The 16,080-nt window shown below is 40.8% G+C and overlaps 5 pseudogenes; all 5 read right to left on the bottom strand.

Moving 5' to 3' along the window:
• Positions 1 to 341: 341 nt before the first annotated feature.
• On the bottom strand, positions 342 to 2,749 carry LOC146677655 (protocadherin alpha-3 pseudogene; annotated as a pseudogene).
• Positions 2,750 to 3,684: 935 nt separating this feature from the next.
• Positions 3,685 to 6,027, bottom strand: LOC146677654 (protocadherin alpha-2 pseudogene; annotated as a pseudogene).
• A 762-nt stretch (positions 6,028 to 6,789) lies between these two features.
• On the bottom strand, positions 6,790 to 9,250 carry LOC146677653 (protocadherin alpha-2 pseudogene; annotated as a pseudogene).
• Positions 9,251 to 9,707: 457 nt separating this feature from the next.
• On the bottom strand, positions 9,708 to 12,187 carry LOC146677652 (protocadherin alpha-8 pseudogene; annotated as a pseudogene).
• A 1,431-nt stretch (positions 12,188 to 13,618) lies between these two features.
• On the bottom strand, positions 13,619 to 16,003 carry LOC146677651 (protocadherin alpha-8 pseudogene; annotated as a pseudogene).
• Positions 16,004 to 16,080: the final 77 nt, after the last annotated feature.

Genomic DNA, 16,080 nt, shown 5'->3' with positions numbered 1-16,080 from the left:
AGGAAACATGGATCTGATAGTACTCAGATTAATTCTATAGGGATGAATTTCATTTTGACATACTTTGATCGCAATGGGCATCAAGTAGTTATACAGAGTTTGTTTTACACAGCGAATGTAGATGTGTGTTAAAACAACAAAGCTGATGTATACTGCCCATAAATTGACTAATTCTAAATTTAAAGCTGGGAACGTGTAAGACCCACGCGTCACAACTATACATTTCTTAACTTTTTTTCAACTTTGTAAGGGAAACTTCTCAAAAGCTGAGACCAAAATAATTAAAAGGAAACGTGTATTTGTATTTGTATAGATGTTAAAATACCCCAGTAAGTACTGTTTCAGGGCGTCTGTTTGTGAAATAGAAATTAAACGAATTAAAAAATGATGGGCAACGTCTTACCTCTTCAGAAGGACGTCTCCTATCAGGAAGCACTAGAGTATTTGCATGGCTGCCAGATACTATAGTAGATCCTAGACTCATCCTGGGTCCAACTAGCATGTACCGCTTCTCTCCTGATCTGTACTGGATGCTGTGACACAGTGTCCCATCATAATTAGTCTCTGGCAGATATTTAGAAGTATAGTCTGTGGATTTGGAGCACTGCATTGCAATCAGCACGAAAATACTGACGAGAAAAAGCACAGAAACTGCTCCCAAAGTTACCATGAGGTAAAATATGACATTACTGTCCTCATCATCTTTTGCTGCACTTTTAACATCAGAAGCTGCAAAAGCCTCTTTGGGCTCCACAAGTTTGACAATCACAGTAGCTGTTGCTGAGAGGGAAACGTTGCCGTTGTCTTTGACCAGTATGAGCAGTTTATGCTCAGCCTCGTCTGTCTCTGTGAATGAGCGAAGTGTTCTGATCTGTCCTGTGTAGCGGTCCAAAGCAAAGAGACTATGGTCAGTCACTTCCTGCAGTGAAAATAGCAACCAGCCGTTATATCCTATATCAGCGTCATAGGCTCTGACTTTAGTCACCAAGTGTCCTGCGTTGACGTTTCGGGGAATCTCCTCCACACCTTGAGCAGAGCCGTTGGAGCTGAGTGGATACAGGATGACTGGAGCGTTGTCGTTCTGATCCAGAATGAAGACGTTGACTGTGACGTTGTTGCTTAATGACGGAGTTCCAGAATCTGAGGCAACGACTTGGAACTGGAAAGTTTTCAGCGTTTCAAAGTCAAAACTTTTCAGCGCAGTGATTTGTCCATTATCACTGTTTATATTCAGGGATGACATAACGTCATTTTGGCTCCCCTCTCTCATAATGTGATATGAAATGGCTGCATTGTCATTTAAGTCATTGTCTGAAGCGCTTACAGAAAATATAGACTTTCCAGCAGCGTTGTTTTCTACGAGATAAAACTCTAAAGGATTTTGTTTGAAATGTGGACTGTTGTCATTTACGTCTGATATCTCAATGCGCAGAGTTTTAAAAGTAGATAGTGGAGGTTCACCGCAGTCGGTGGCTTTTATTGTTATTTCATAATGGGACACCACCTCTCGATCCAAAACATCCTTAGTTACCACTGAGTATGTGTTTTCCTTATAAGAAGGTTTTAATTCAAAAGGGACTTCATTAATAATGCTTGATATTATTTTTCCATTCACACCGAAGTCTTTGTCTTTCACACTAAGAAGTGAAATAACGGTGCCAAGCTTGGAATCTTCAGGCACTGTGTTTGAAAGTGATGTAACTTCGATTTCAGGCGGGTTATCGTTGACATCTAGTACTTTTATAATTAGTCTACACTCGCCCATCAATGGAGGCGTTCCTTTATCCGATACCTCAACATCCAGTTCATACACGTTGTTTTCTTCATAGTCCACTACGCCTTTGACCGTAATTTCTCCACTTATTTTGTCCAGTTCAAAAATATCATAAACTTTCTGCCATAAAGTTTTTCCGAGAGTATATTCAACTTCTCCATTAGTACCGTCATCATAATCTGTCGCATTCATTCTAAATACTGATGCACCGACGGGTATGTTTTCTTTTATAGACAAGTGATAAATCTCCTGACTAAATATTGGACGATTGTCATTACTGTCCAGAACAGTTATGGTAACATTTAATGTGCCTGATCTTGGAGGTTTTCCTCCATCGACAGCTGTCATCACTAGCTTGTGTTCATTATTTTGTTCTCTATCTAGTGATTTCTTAAGCACTAAAAACGGTACCTTTCCTGCATCACTTTGACGGATATTTACTTCAAAATGTTCATTTGAGGTTATAGTATATGTACGAATAGAGTTTAATCCAGCATCGGGATCGCGAGCAGTGTGCAGCTGAAATCTCTTCCCTGGCAGTGTTTGTTCAGCTATTTCAAATGTCTGCTCTCTTGCAGGAAAACTAGGAGAATTATCATTTATGTCAGTAATTTCTACGATTATGTAGTGTATTTCCAAAGGGTTCTCTACAAGAATTTTTACCTCCATGCGGCAAGCACCGCTGCCCTGACAGAGTTCCTCTCTATCGATATTATTACTGACATACAATGCCCCACTATTCTGGTTTACCTCAAAAATACTGTCCTCACTTCCAGAGACAACACGGAACCGTCGGTCACCCAAAGAGGTTACATCAAGCCCGAGATCCTTCGCAACATTTCCAACAACAGTGCCATCGTCCACCTCCTCTGCAACAGAATATCTTATTTGAGCCAAAGCTTCTCTTCCGGAAAATAGCATCAACGCCAAATAAAAGGCAAACCGGGAGTAGTGACTTGTTGGAGTCTCCATCATTTTTCAACAGCATATAAATCCACAGGAGCTGTTAATGCCAAGAGCAATAACCGACTCGCTTACCGCCACATATTTACAAAACCAACAACAGGGTTTTGTCGGCTGGTATATTTGGTCCAAGTGCTTTGCTCAGCTCAGACAAAGGGTTTGCAAGGGGAGGGACAATGTTCTTAAAGGTTTTCTGATTTCATAGTGACACCCAGAGGCTGTGCTGAGAAAGAACCTCATATGCTGTTTTTTTTTTCTTTTTCCCATTGATTGAATCCTCTTTTAGGCTTGAGAACTGAATTAAAGTTGACTGGCTCTCGAACAACAAATATAAATTTAGTATTTTAACATTTTCTAGTCTCTTCCCTCTTTCTCTCGATTTACCCCATAAAAACTTGCTGATAACTTGCTCCAACAGATAATGTCATTAATCAATCATTGTGTTTCTTTAACATTCCTTCACCTGATAGCCTGATAGTTTTTGGCACCATGGATAGCGATCACAGGATCTCCCACAGAACTTTAATCGCAAAAAGTGACATATAAACAACTACCAAGAGAGCCAGTAAAGGCACCCAACACATGCTCAAAGAAAAAAAAAAAAAAGGAAAAAAAAACAATCAGCACCAAGGGCAGCGAATAGTTCGCAAAACTACAAACGATTATTATTATTACTATTATTATTACTATTATTATTATTATTTGTACATGTATGGCTTTCTAGCTTATCAGTGAATGTGATCTAAAAAGAAACAGCAAGAAAACATAGCACATTGAACAGAGTGGCTCCGGAAGCGTACAAACTCCACCCAGCCAGACAAACCCAAACTTTCTTTCTTTGAAGTAATAGCGCGAACCACTGCACCATTATGCTACTTGCTGCCATTATAACTGATATTGTAATGCAAGCCGATAACGGAAAGGGAAAATGCTTTTACAAAAGGGTGTTAAGGTCTTACCTCTTCAGAAGGACGTCTCCTATCAGGAAGCACGAGAGTATTTGCATGGCTTCCTGGTACTATAGTAGATCCTATACTCATTCTGGGTCCAACTAGCATGTACCGCTTCTCCCCTGATCTGTACTGGATGCTGTGACACAGTGTCCCATCATAATTAGTCTCTGGCAGATATTTAGAAGTATAGTCTGTGGATTTGGAGCACTGCATCGCAATCAGCACGATGATGCTGATGAGAAAAAGTACAGAAACTGCGCCCAAAGATATCATGAGGTAAAATATGACATTACTGTCCTCAACATCTTTTGCTGCACTTTTAACATCAGAAGCTGCAAAAGCCTCTTTGGGCTCCACAAGCTTGACAATCACAGTAGCTGTTGCTGAGAGAGAAACGTTGCCGTTGTCTTTGACCAGTATGAGCAGTTTATGCTCATCCTCGTCTGTCTCTGTGAATGAGCGAAGTGTTCTGATCTGTCCTGTATAGCGGTCCAAAGCAAAGAGACTGTGGTCAGTCACTTCCTGGAGGGAAAAGAGCAACCAGCCGTTATATCCTATATCAGCGTCATAGGCTCTGACTTTAGTCACCAAGTATCCTGCGTTGACGTTTCGGGGAATCTCCTCCACACCTTGAGCAGAACCGTTGGAGCTGAGTGGATACAGGATGACTGGAGCGTTGTCGTTCTGATCCAGGATGAAGACGTTGACTGTGACATTGTTGCTTAGTGACGGAGTTCCAGAATCTGAGGCAACAACTTGGAACTGGAAAGTTTTCATTGTTTCAAAATCAAAACTGTTCAGCGCAGTAATTTGTCCGCTTTCGGGATGTATATTCACAAAGGATGCTATAACATTGCGGCCAGCTCCCCCCCTGAGTATTTGATAGGATACTGCTGCATTTTCATTGCAGTCTTTATCAAATGCACTGACAGAGAATATTGACGCGCCAGCCGCGTTATTTTCCGTCAAGTATAATTCTAGTGGATTATGTGAGAACTCCGGAATATTATCGTTCACATCTGACACCTGAATGTTGAACTTTTTAAAGGTGGAAAGAGGCGGCTCACCACAGTCTGTAGCTGTTATTGAAATGTCATAATGTGACACAGTTTCCCTATCTAGTGATTCTTTTGTTACTAACGAGTACATGTTTTCTTTAAATGACGGTTTTAATTCAAATGGTACATTTTCTGTTAGATGACATATGACTTTGCTATTTAAACCAGAATCAGCATCTGTAACAGTAATGAGAGCGACCACGGTACCCTGTTTTGAGTCCTCGGGGACTATGCTGGATATTGAAGTCACTTCTATTTCTGGTTTATTGTCATTGACATCTTGAATCTTTATTATAATTCTACAGTCAGTCGTCATCGGCGGCTGACCTTTGTCTGAGGCTTGGACATCTAAATTGTAAACACTGGCTGTCTCATAATCAATTTCTCCGATAACTCGAATTTCTCCCGTGAGTCTGTCTAAAGTAAATAGTCGCAACACACTGGAAGTAATATCACCCCCAAAAGTATACTCGACGTCCCCGTTAATACCCTCGTCTAGATCTGTTGCTTGGACTTTGATTATAGTCTTGTCTAATGGGGCATTTTCTTGCAATGTAACGGAATAAACCTCTTGAGAAAATACTGGTCTGTTATCGTTGTTATCAAGAACCTTTATAGTAAGGCTCAGATTTGCGGATTTTGGCGGCGTCCCCCCATCCATAGCGGTTAAAATCAAGCTATGGTTTGTTTTCCGCTCTCTGTCCAAGTTTCTCTGCAGTACGAGGAAAGGGATTTTATCTTCCCCTCTGTCTCGAATTTCAAGATGAAAATGATCGTTTTGACTGAGTTTATAAATCTGCACCGCATTTACTCCAACATCTCGGTCACGAGCGCCTGGTAACTGAAATCGTGCTCCTGGCAGTGTGGTCTCTGCTATTTCTATTACCTTTTCTTTCTCAGTAAAACTGGGTCTATTGTCGTTAGTATCTATTATTTCAACAGTAACATAGTGGACTTCAAGGGGGTTTTCAACAACAATTTTTAGATCTAATAAACAGGCAACATTTCTATCGCACAGCTGTTCCCTGTCCACATTTTCGTGAACATACAACGCCCCATTGTTCGGGTTTACCTCAAACAGCGTACCCTGGGCTCCAGACACAATACGAAAACGCCTGCTTATCAATGTACCGACATCGAGCCCCAGATCCTTCGCAACATTTCCAATAATAGCTCCCACTTTAACATCCTCTGGAGTCAAATATTTAATCTGAGCTAAAATCACCTGCACACAACAGAAGAGCGCGGCGAAAACCAGAGGATACGGCCAAGTTATCATTCTGCCTCTTTGTCCTTTGGAAAAATCATATGTAATAAAATCCACGCGTATTTTTCCACTTAGTAATCATCCAGTTTTCCTGAGATTTTACTCCAGACATCCGTTTTCGTGAAAAGAAAAATACACAGGCGAAACCCCAAACGTTGATATTCTTTGTGGCCGAGGTGACAACGCACACATTACAAGGGGCTGAGTGGAATTTCGCACTTCCTTATAGTAACACTGACACCCACAGGATCATTCAGCGCTTACATTTAGTAGGAAATGGGGAAAAACAGATTCGACTAAATAGAAACTTTTGTAATTTAATATATTAAAAGTTTTATTCAAATGGCTATCCGTGTGACAAGGGAAAAATATCCTAGGGCATCATCACAAGCACTAACTCTGTAATGTAGTAGTTAAAGAGCTTCAGTGTCCTGTGATAACCGAGCATAGTTAAATACCTTAATAAGAGCTTTTCAGCACCATGGACAGTGGAAAAGTCTTAAAATCACATCAATAACAACAGCGTGCTCGATTCTCTCTTCGATGACCAATAACCACGTCGGTATCGTGGGCAGGAATACAAAATATGTTTAGTGGTAACATTGCTAACACATTTACAATACAAATAGAAGGACATCACTCAAAACTACTAAGATGCCTCACCAATACCACGTGCCAGCACTTCCATTATCTTAAAAAACGACAGGGAGTCGTAAGGATTATCCAATAGGTGAGGCGAAATTAGGCAATTGCATTAAAATAATCATCGTGAATTTATCCTACCTCTTCAGATGGCCGTCTTCTGTCTGGCATCACCAGAGTATTTGTATGGCTTCCTGGTACTATAGTAGATCCTATACTCATTCTGGGTCCAACTAACATGTACTTCCTGTCTCCTGATCTGTACTGGATGCTGTGACACAGTGTCCCATCATAATTTGCTTCTTGTAAATATTTAGAAGTATAGTCTGTGGGTTTGGAGCACTGCATTGCAATCAGCACAATGATGCTGACGAGAAAAAGCACAGAAACTGCGCCCAAAGTTATCATCAGATAAAATATGACATTACTGTCCTCATCATCTTTTGCTGTACTTTTAACATCAGAAGCTGCAAAAGCCTCTTTGGGCTCCACAAGTTTGACAATCACAGTAGCTGTTGCTGAGAGAGAAACGTTGCCGTTGTCTTTGACCAGTATGAGCAGTTTATGCTCAGCCTCGTCTGTCTCTGTGAATGAGCGAAGTGTTCTGATCTGTCCTGTATAGCGGTCCAAAGCAAAGAGACTGTGGTCAGTCACTTCCTGGAGTGAAAAGAGCAACCAGCCGTTATATCCTATATCAGCGTCATAGGCTCTGACTTTAGTCACCAAGTGTCCTGCGTTGACGTTTTGGGGAATCTCCTCCACACCTTGAGCAGAACCGTTGGAGCTGAGTGGATACAGGATGACTGGAGCGTTGTCGTTCTGATCCAGGATGAAGACGTTGACTGTGACGTTGTTGCTTAGTGACGGAGTTCCAGAATCTGAGGCAACAACTTGGAACTGGAAAGTTTTCAGCGTTTCAAAATCAAAACTTTTCAGCGTGGAAATGTGTCCGTTATCACTGTTTATACTTAGTAATGACATAATGTCATTTTGGCTCCCCTCTTTCACAATTCGATATGAAATTGCTGCATTGTCACTTAAGTCTTTGTCTACTGCGCTTACGGAGAATATTGATTTCCCAGCAACGTTATTTTCGGACAGGTAAAAGTGTAGTGGATTTATGGGAAAATGTGGTCTGTTGTCATTTACATCTGCTACCTGGATGTTCAAAGTTTTAAAAGTAGATAAAGGGGGCTCTCCACAGTCGGTCGCTTTTATTGTCAATTCATATTGAGATACCTCCTCTCGGTCCAAAAGAACTTTAGTGACAACGGAATAAACGTTCTCTTTATATGATGGTTTTAATTCAAACGGTAAGTCTGAGGTTAGGCTGAGAATAATTTTCCCATTCACACCAGAATCTTTATCTCGCACACTGATGAGTGAAATCATTGTGCCGGGCTTTGAATCCTCAGACACTGTATTTGAAAGCGATGTGATTTCAATTTCTGGCGGATTATCATTGATGTCTTTTATCTTTATAATTAATCTGCACTCACCAGTTAATGGAGGTGTTCCTTTATCTGATGCCTCGATATCCAGTTTATAAACGTCGTTTTCTTCATAGTCCACTATTCCCTTTATTCTTATTTCCCCACTTATTTTATCCAGTTCAAATATATCATAGACTTTTTTCTTGAGTGTTTTTCCAAGGCTGTATACAATTTCACTACTGGAACCTTCATCTGGGTCTGTCGCATTCATTCTAAATATTGAAGTCCCTACTTGAACATTTTCATCTATTTCTATTTGGTAGCTCTCTTGACTAAATGTTGGACGGTTGTCATTTGTGTCAAGAACGATTATAGTAACATTTATGGTGCCTGATCGCGGAGGTTTTCCTCCATCAACTGCAGTGACAGTTAACGTGTATTTGTTGATTTTTTCTCTGTCCAACGATTTCTTCAGCACCAAAAATGGTATTATATCCTCATCGCTCTGTCGGATTGTTACTTCAAAATTTTCGTTTGAGGTTAAAGTATATGTACGAATTGCGTTAATTCCAGAATCGGGGTCCCGAGCAGTGTGCAGCTGAAATCGTCTTCCTGCCATGGTTTGTTCAAAAATTTCAAACCTCTGTTCTTTTTCGGGGAAAACAGGGGAGTGATCGTTAATATCAATAATTTCTACAACTACGTAGTGTATTTCCAAAGGGTTTTCTGCTATAATTTTTAGCTCCATTATGCATGCCCCACTGCCCAGGCAAAGCTCCTCTCTGTCGATTTTCTTAAACAAATATAGATCCCCGTTGTCCTGGTTTACATCAAAAAACGCATCCTTGGATTCAGACACAACACGGAACCGCCGGCTGGTCAAAGAGCTGATATCAAGACCGAGATCCTTTGCAACATTTCCGACAACAGTTCCATCTTTCACCTCTTCTGCAACAGAGTATCTTATTTCTGCCGAAGCCTCTTTCCCGAAAAACAGCAGCAAAGCTACATGGAGAATAAACCAGACCCCATTCCTTCCACGACTTCGTTTTTCGTTCTCCATTGTAATCAAACAAAAGATTTAAAAACAATGTTTGGACTACCTAGCTCATTGCCTGTTGTAATATAATGTATAAAGCGCGATTTGGAAAGATTGCGAGCTCGAGTCAAGCGTCTTCTCTGCTTATAGCAGTGGCAAACAAAAGCTTTGTGAGAGGATGGGTAAAGTGGTCTCCAGTTTGTCAATGTAATACTGACACCCAGAGGTTACTGGAGAAGTATATAGTCATAAATTACAGTGTTTAAAAAGAAACCGTTATTCCAACAATTAAATACGTTATCAGGGGGTTTAAATTTTGTTCCATATGTTGATTATGCTTCTGAATAAAGAAGATCAGCCCGGACCAACACTGTTCAGCAGCACATATTTGATTTAAGAAAAGTGCCGTTCAGCAAAGTAGCATGCAACATGTCTGGTAACGTGCAATTCCACCGGTTTTTCATGAGAATCGACCGCATTACCTAGACCCAGATTTGATTCAGTAGAAGCATTATGAATCACCATTTATCATAACCAAAATGTCAATGAAACTAACTTTAGTGTTAGCACTGTAGTCTTTAGCTATGATACTTTAGAATTGTGATTTCAAAAAAGAAAAGAAAATTTAGATGATATAAAAAGTCAAATTGATGGAAAAGAATGCACAAAAACATGTGACATCACACTTTAAAGCTCTTACCTCTTCAGAAGGACGTCTCCTATCAGGAAGCACAAGAGTATTTGCGTGACTTCCACGTACTATAGTAGATCCTATACTCATTCTGGGTCCAACTAGCATGTACCGCTTCTCTCCTGATCTGTACTGGATGCTGTGACACAGTGTCCCATCATAATTGGTCTCTGGCAGATATTTAGAAGTATAGTCTGTGGATTTGGAGCACTGCATTGCAATCAGCACGATGATGCTGACGAGAAAAAGCACAGAAACTGCGCCCAAAGTTATCATGAGGTAAAATATGACATTACTATCCTCAGCATCTTTTGCTGCACTTTTAACATCAGAAGCTGCAAAAGCCTCTTTGGGCTCCACAAGTTTGACAATCACAGTAGCTGTTGCTGAGAGAGAAACGTTGCCGTTGTCTTTGACCAGTATGAGCAGTTTATGCTCAGCCTCGTCTGTCTCTGTGAATGAGCGAAGTGTTCTGATCTGTCCTGTATAGCGGTCCAAAGCAAAGAGACTGTGGTCAGTCACTTCTTGGAGTGAAAAGAGCAACCAGCCGTTATATCCTATATCAGCGTCATAGGCTCTGACTTTAGTCACCAAGTGTCCTGCGTTGACGTTTCGGGGAATATCCTGCACACCTTGAGCAGAACCATTGGAGCTGAGTGGATACAGGATGACTGGAGCATTGTCGTTCTGATCCAGGATGAAGACGTTGACTGTGACGTTGTTGCATAGTGACGGAGTTCCAGAATCTGAGGCAACAACTTGGAACTGGAAAGTTTTCAGTGTTTCAAAGTCAAAACTTTTCAGCGCAGTGATTTGTCCATTATCCGAATTAATATTTAAAAATGCTGCGTTTTTCTGTTGACTGCTTTCCTCTCTGATTATACGATAAGTTAAAGCCGCGTTTTCATTCAAATCTTTATCTGAGGCAGAAACTGAAAATATTGGCTTCCCAGGCTCGTTATTTTCTACCAGGTAAAGTTCAACTGGATTCTGTGCAAATTGCGGCGCATGATCATTCACGTCTGACACATCAATACTCAAAGTTCTGGATGTGGACAGAGGAGGAACGCCACAGTCTGTAGCTGTTATTGTGACGTCGTAATGGGAAACTGATTCTCGGTCTAATTTATGTTTAATAACTAAAGAGTACATGTTATCTTGAAATGACGGTTTTAAATCGAATGGCACATTGTCTGAAAGACTACATATTACTTTACCGTTTAAACCCGCGTCTTGGTCTGTAATACTGATCAAAGCCACCACGGTCCCAGGTTTAGAGTCTTCTGATACAATCTTTGACAAAGATGTCACCTCTATCTCAGGTTTATTATCATTTACGTCCAATACATTGATAATCACCCTGCAGTTAGTGCTCATCGGAGGTTGTCCTTTGTCAGTGGCGTGGACGTCCAACTTGTATACCTCCATATTCTCAAAGTCAATTCCGCCTTTCACTCGAATTTCACCAGTGTCCTTATCTAGGCTAAATGTATCATACAATTTAGTGTTAAGTTCGCCACCAAAAAAGTATTCAATCTTTCCGTTTACACCCTCGTCCAGATCAGTTGCATTTACCGTAGTTACACTAGTATCCCTATCAACATTTTCAGGTATTGTAACTGAATATAATTCTTGGTTAAATGTAGGGTGGTTATCATTTGAATCGAGGACTATGACTGTGACATTAAGAGTCCCCGTTCTCGGTGGATTTCCGCCATCAACTGCTGTCAGTATCAGTTTGTGTGCATTCTCCTTTTCCCGATCCAGAGACTTCTGTAAAACTAAAAATGGTACCTTGTCCTCTCCCATCTCTCTAATTTGTAAACGAAAATGATCGTTATGGTTTAATTTGTACATGCGTACAGTATTAGTAACAACATCTGGGTCCCGTGCGGCTGGCAACTGGAAACGTTTTCCTTGAAGAGTGGATTCAGGAATTTCTACTATTTTTTCTTCATCAGTGAAGCTGGGCGAATTATCATTTACATCTATGATTTCCACTCCTACATAATGTATTTCCATGGGGTTCTCAGCTACCAGTTTTAGGTTTTTAATACATGGATGTATTCTTTCGCACAGCTCCTCTCGGTCGATATTTCCGTGAACATACAGAACGCCATTGTTCGAATTTACTTCAAACTGAGCATCTTCAGCTCCAGAAACAATACGAAACCGTCGTTCCTCCAGTGAACTGATATCCAGTCCCAGATCCTTTGCCACATTCCCAACAACACTTCCTACCTTTACTTCCTCTTGAATCGAATATTTTATCTGAGCTGAAACCCGCTCCACACAGCTGAGCATCAGAGAAAAGCTGATAGCAAGCCACCAGCACTGCGTTCCTCGTCTTTGTCCTCCTGCCTCCATCGTGTTAGATAACAAATACTGTATCTACCCACAGGTATTTATCGTTAAGAAGCTAGAATAAATCACAAAATATCCCGTCTGTAATGCTTCCCATTTTCCCTCGTATTCATGGAAAAATCACGGCTACCCTTGTTTCTCTGGACGATACCGTCTCCTCTCTGGCAACCAGAACAAAACCTCTATGGAAGGGGCAGGGCCACTATTGTAACATATTAGTGTGATGCAGATATGACACTGACACCTTGTGGACTGAACATCTTGTTACTCATTGTTGAAGCAATCAGCTACATGTGTTACACAAATATGTTTCCAACATGTAGTCTGATCACTAAAAATTAACAGTCTTTCTTACTGAACATTTTTTTTGTTTGCTGTTTCTTTGTTATTTGTACAGCAATATGTTCAAATGATGGAGTACTTTTGCAGTTTCTGGAGCCCTTTTTGTTTATGGTAAATGGTAAATGGCCTGTATTTGTATAGCGCTTTACTAGTCCCTAAGGGACCCAAAGCGCTTTACACAACCTGTCATCCACCCATTCACACACACATTCACGCACTGGTGATGGCAAGCTACATTGTAGCCACAGCCGCCCTGACAGAGGCGAGGCTGCCGGACACTGGCGCCACCGGACCCTCTGACCACCACCAGTAGGCAACGAGTAAAGTGTCTTGCCCAAAGACACAACGACCGAGACTGTCCAAGCCGGGGCTCGAACCGGCAACCTTCCGATTACAAGGCAAACTCCCAACTCTTGAGCCACGATCATCTTAGTATTTTTGTGACATTTAGTAAACAGACTAATATATCATGCAGGGCTAACTGCAACAGAGAACTCTATTTGTTATTGTGGCATTATTGTTTAGTAACGCAGTAGTTGCCAAATGCGCACTCTGTTTCCTTAACAAAAATGTGACTTAGAAAAAATTACACTCAGACTGGATGAAAATAAAAGATAGAATGACTCAAGTAAATGTAAGGGCTGTGTTAATCACTTTCACAGTGCAAATGAATAAATGTGAAACCATCAGATTTGAACTTGAACACCACCACTAGCTGACTAAACGTGATCTCTTATCAGAACCACGGACAGCGCTTGAGAATACCGCTGTTTCCCCCATAGTTTCCCGATATATTGGTCATCTTTCTTATTTATTGTGGGTTTTTTATGAAGCAATTTCCGCCTTATTAACAATTTATGTTCCAAAAATTTGTGCCACTAGTTATGATAATGGGTAGCCTCGCGAGACAACTTTTAGAGGTAGCAACTAAAAAACTTTATAATTCAGTTACAAAAAATAAAAATACAAATCAAAAACCTTGAGCACATTTCTTCCATGTTCTAAACACTAATCATATTATATGTTTAAAAGGAAAAATGATTCTGGTAGAAAGAATTTTCATCTTTATAATCTTTGCAAGCAAAAAGACCTTCAATTTAAATCAAGATATGTTCTTACCTCTTGAGAAGGACGCCTCCTGTCAGGGAGTACGAGAGTATTTGCGTGACTTCCAGGTACTATAGTAGATCCTATACTCATTCTGGGTCCAACTAGCATGTACCGCTTCTCTCCTGATCTGTACTGGATGCTGTGACACAGTGTCCCATCATAATTAGTCTCTGGCAAATATTTAGAAGTATAGTCTGTGGATTTGGAGCACTGCATTGCAATCAGCACGATGATGCTGACGAGAAAAAGCACAGAAACTGCGCCCAAAGTTATCATCAGATAAAATATGACATTACTGTCCTCATCATCTTTTGCTGCACTTTTAACATCAGAAGCTGCAAAAGCCTCTTTGGGCTCCACAAGCTTGACAATCACAGTAGCTGTTGCTGAGAGAGAAACGTTGCCGTTGTCTTTGACTAGTATGAGCAGTTTTTGCTCAGCCTCGTCTGTCTCTGTGAATGAGCGAAGTGTTCTGATCTGTCCTGTGTAGCGGTCCAAAGCAAAGAGACTGTGGTCAGTTACTTCCTGCAGTGAAAAGAGCAACCAGCCGTTATATCCTATATCAGCGTCATAGGCTCTGACTTTAGTCACCAAGTGTCCTGCGTTGACGTTTCGGGGAATCTCCTCCACACCTTGAGCAGAACCGTTGGAGCTGAGTGGGTACAGGATGACTGGAGCGTTGTCGTTCTGATCCAGGATGAAGACGTTGACTGTGACATTGTTGCTTAGTGACGGAGTTCCAGAATCTGAGGCAACAACTTGGAACTGGAAAGTTTTCAGCGTTTCAAAATCAAAACTTTTAAGGGCAGTGATTTGTCCATTTTCTGAATTAATATTTAAAAATGCTGCGTTTTTCTGTTGACTGCTTTCCTCTCTGATTATACGATAAGTTAAAGCCGCGTTTTCATTCAAATCTTTATCTGAGGCAGAAACTGAAAATATCGGCTTTCCAGGCTCGTTATTTTCTACCAGGTAAAGTTCAACTGGATTCTGTGCAAATTGTGGCGCATTATCATTCACGTCTGACACATCAATACTCAAAGTTCTGGATGTAGACAGAGGAGGCACGCCACAGTCTGTAGCTGTTATCGTGACGTCGTAATGGGAAACTGATTCTCGGTCTAATTTATGTTTAATAACTAAGGAGTACATGTTGTCTTGAAATGACGGTTTTAAATCAAATGGGATATTGTCTGAAAGACTACATATTACTTTACCGTTTAAACCCGCGTCTTGGTCTGTAATACTGATCAAAGCCACCACAGTCCCAGGTTTGGAATCTTCTGATACAATCTTTGACAAAGATGTTACCTCTATTTCAGGTTTATTATCATTTACGTCCAAGACACTGATGATTACTGTGCAATCCGCACTCATCGGAGGTTGTCCTTTGTCCGTGGCGTGGACGTCCAACTTAAAAATATCAGTTTTCTCAAAGTCAATTTCCCCATTGATTCGAAGCTCACCAGTGTCCTTATCCATATTAAAAATCTCATATAAATTACCCTTAAGTTCTTCACCAAAAAAGTATTCAATTTGTCCATTTAGTCCCTCATCCAGGTCAGTCGCATTTAGCTTAATTACAAACACACCCGCATCTGTATTCTCACGTACTGTAGCGTAATAAACTTCTTGACTAAATGTAGGGTGGTTATCATTCGAATCGAGGACTATGACTGTGACATTAACAGTCCCTGATCTCGGTGGATTTCCGCCGTCAATTGCTGTTAGTGTCAGTTTGTGTTCACTTTCCTTTTCCCGATCCAGAGACTTCTGTAAAACTAAAAATGGTACCTTGTCCTCTCCTCTCTCTCGAATTTGTAAACTAAAATGATCGTTATGGTTTAATTTGTACATACGCACAGTATTAGTAACAACATCTGGATCATGCGCAGTTGGCAATTGAAACCGTCTGCCTGTTATAGTGGATTCAGACATTTCCAATATTTTTTCATATTCTTGAAAACTGGGGGAATTATCATTTACATCCATGATTTCCACGCCCACATGATGTATTTCCATAGGGTTCTCAGCTACCAATTTTAGGTTTTTGATACATGGATGTATTCTTTCGCACAGCTCCTCTCGGTCGATATTTCCGTGAACATACAGCGCGCCATTGTTCGGATTTACTTCAAACTGAGCATCTTCAGCTCCAGAAACAATACGAAACCGTCGTTTCTCCAGTGAACTGATATCCAGTCCCAGATCCTTTGCCACATTCCCAACAACACTTCCTACCTTTACTTCCTCTGGAACTGAATATTTTATTTGAGCTGATACCCGCTCCACACAGCTGAGCATCAGAGAAAAGCTGATAGCAACCCACCAACACTGCGTTCCTCGTCTTTGTCCTCCTGCCTCCATCGTTGTCGTTTAGATAATAAATACTGTATCCACTCAGAGGTGTTTACCGTAAAGGAAGTAGCCTAAATCAACACTTC

This window comes from Rhamphochromis longiceps, linkage group LG2 (genome assembly GCF_057381845.1).
Source record: "Rhamphochromis longiceps isolate RC_006_pf linkage group LG2, R_longiceps_female_GT1.1, whole genome shotgun sequence".
Classification (NCBI taxonomy): Eukaryota; Metazoa; Chordata; class Actinopteri; order Cichliformes; family Cichlidae; genus Rhamphochromis; species Rhamphochromis longiceps.
This window is presented reverse-complemented; position numbering and strand designations above follow the sequence as displayed.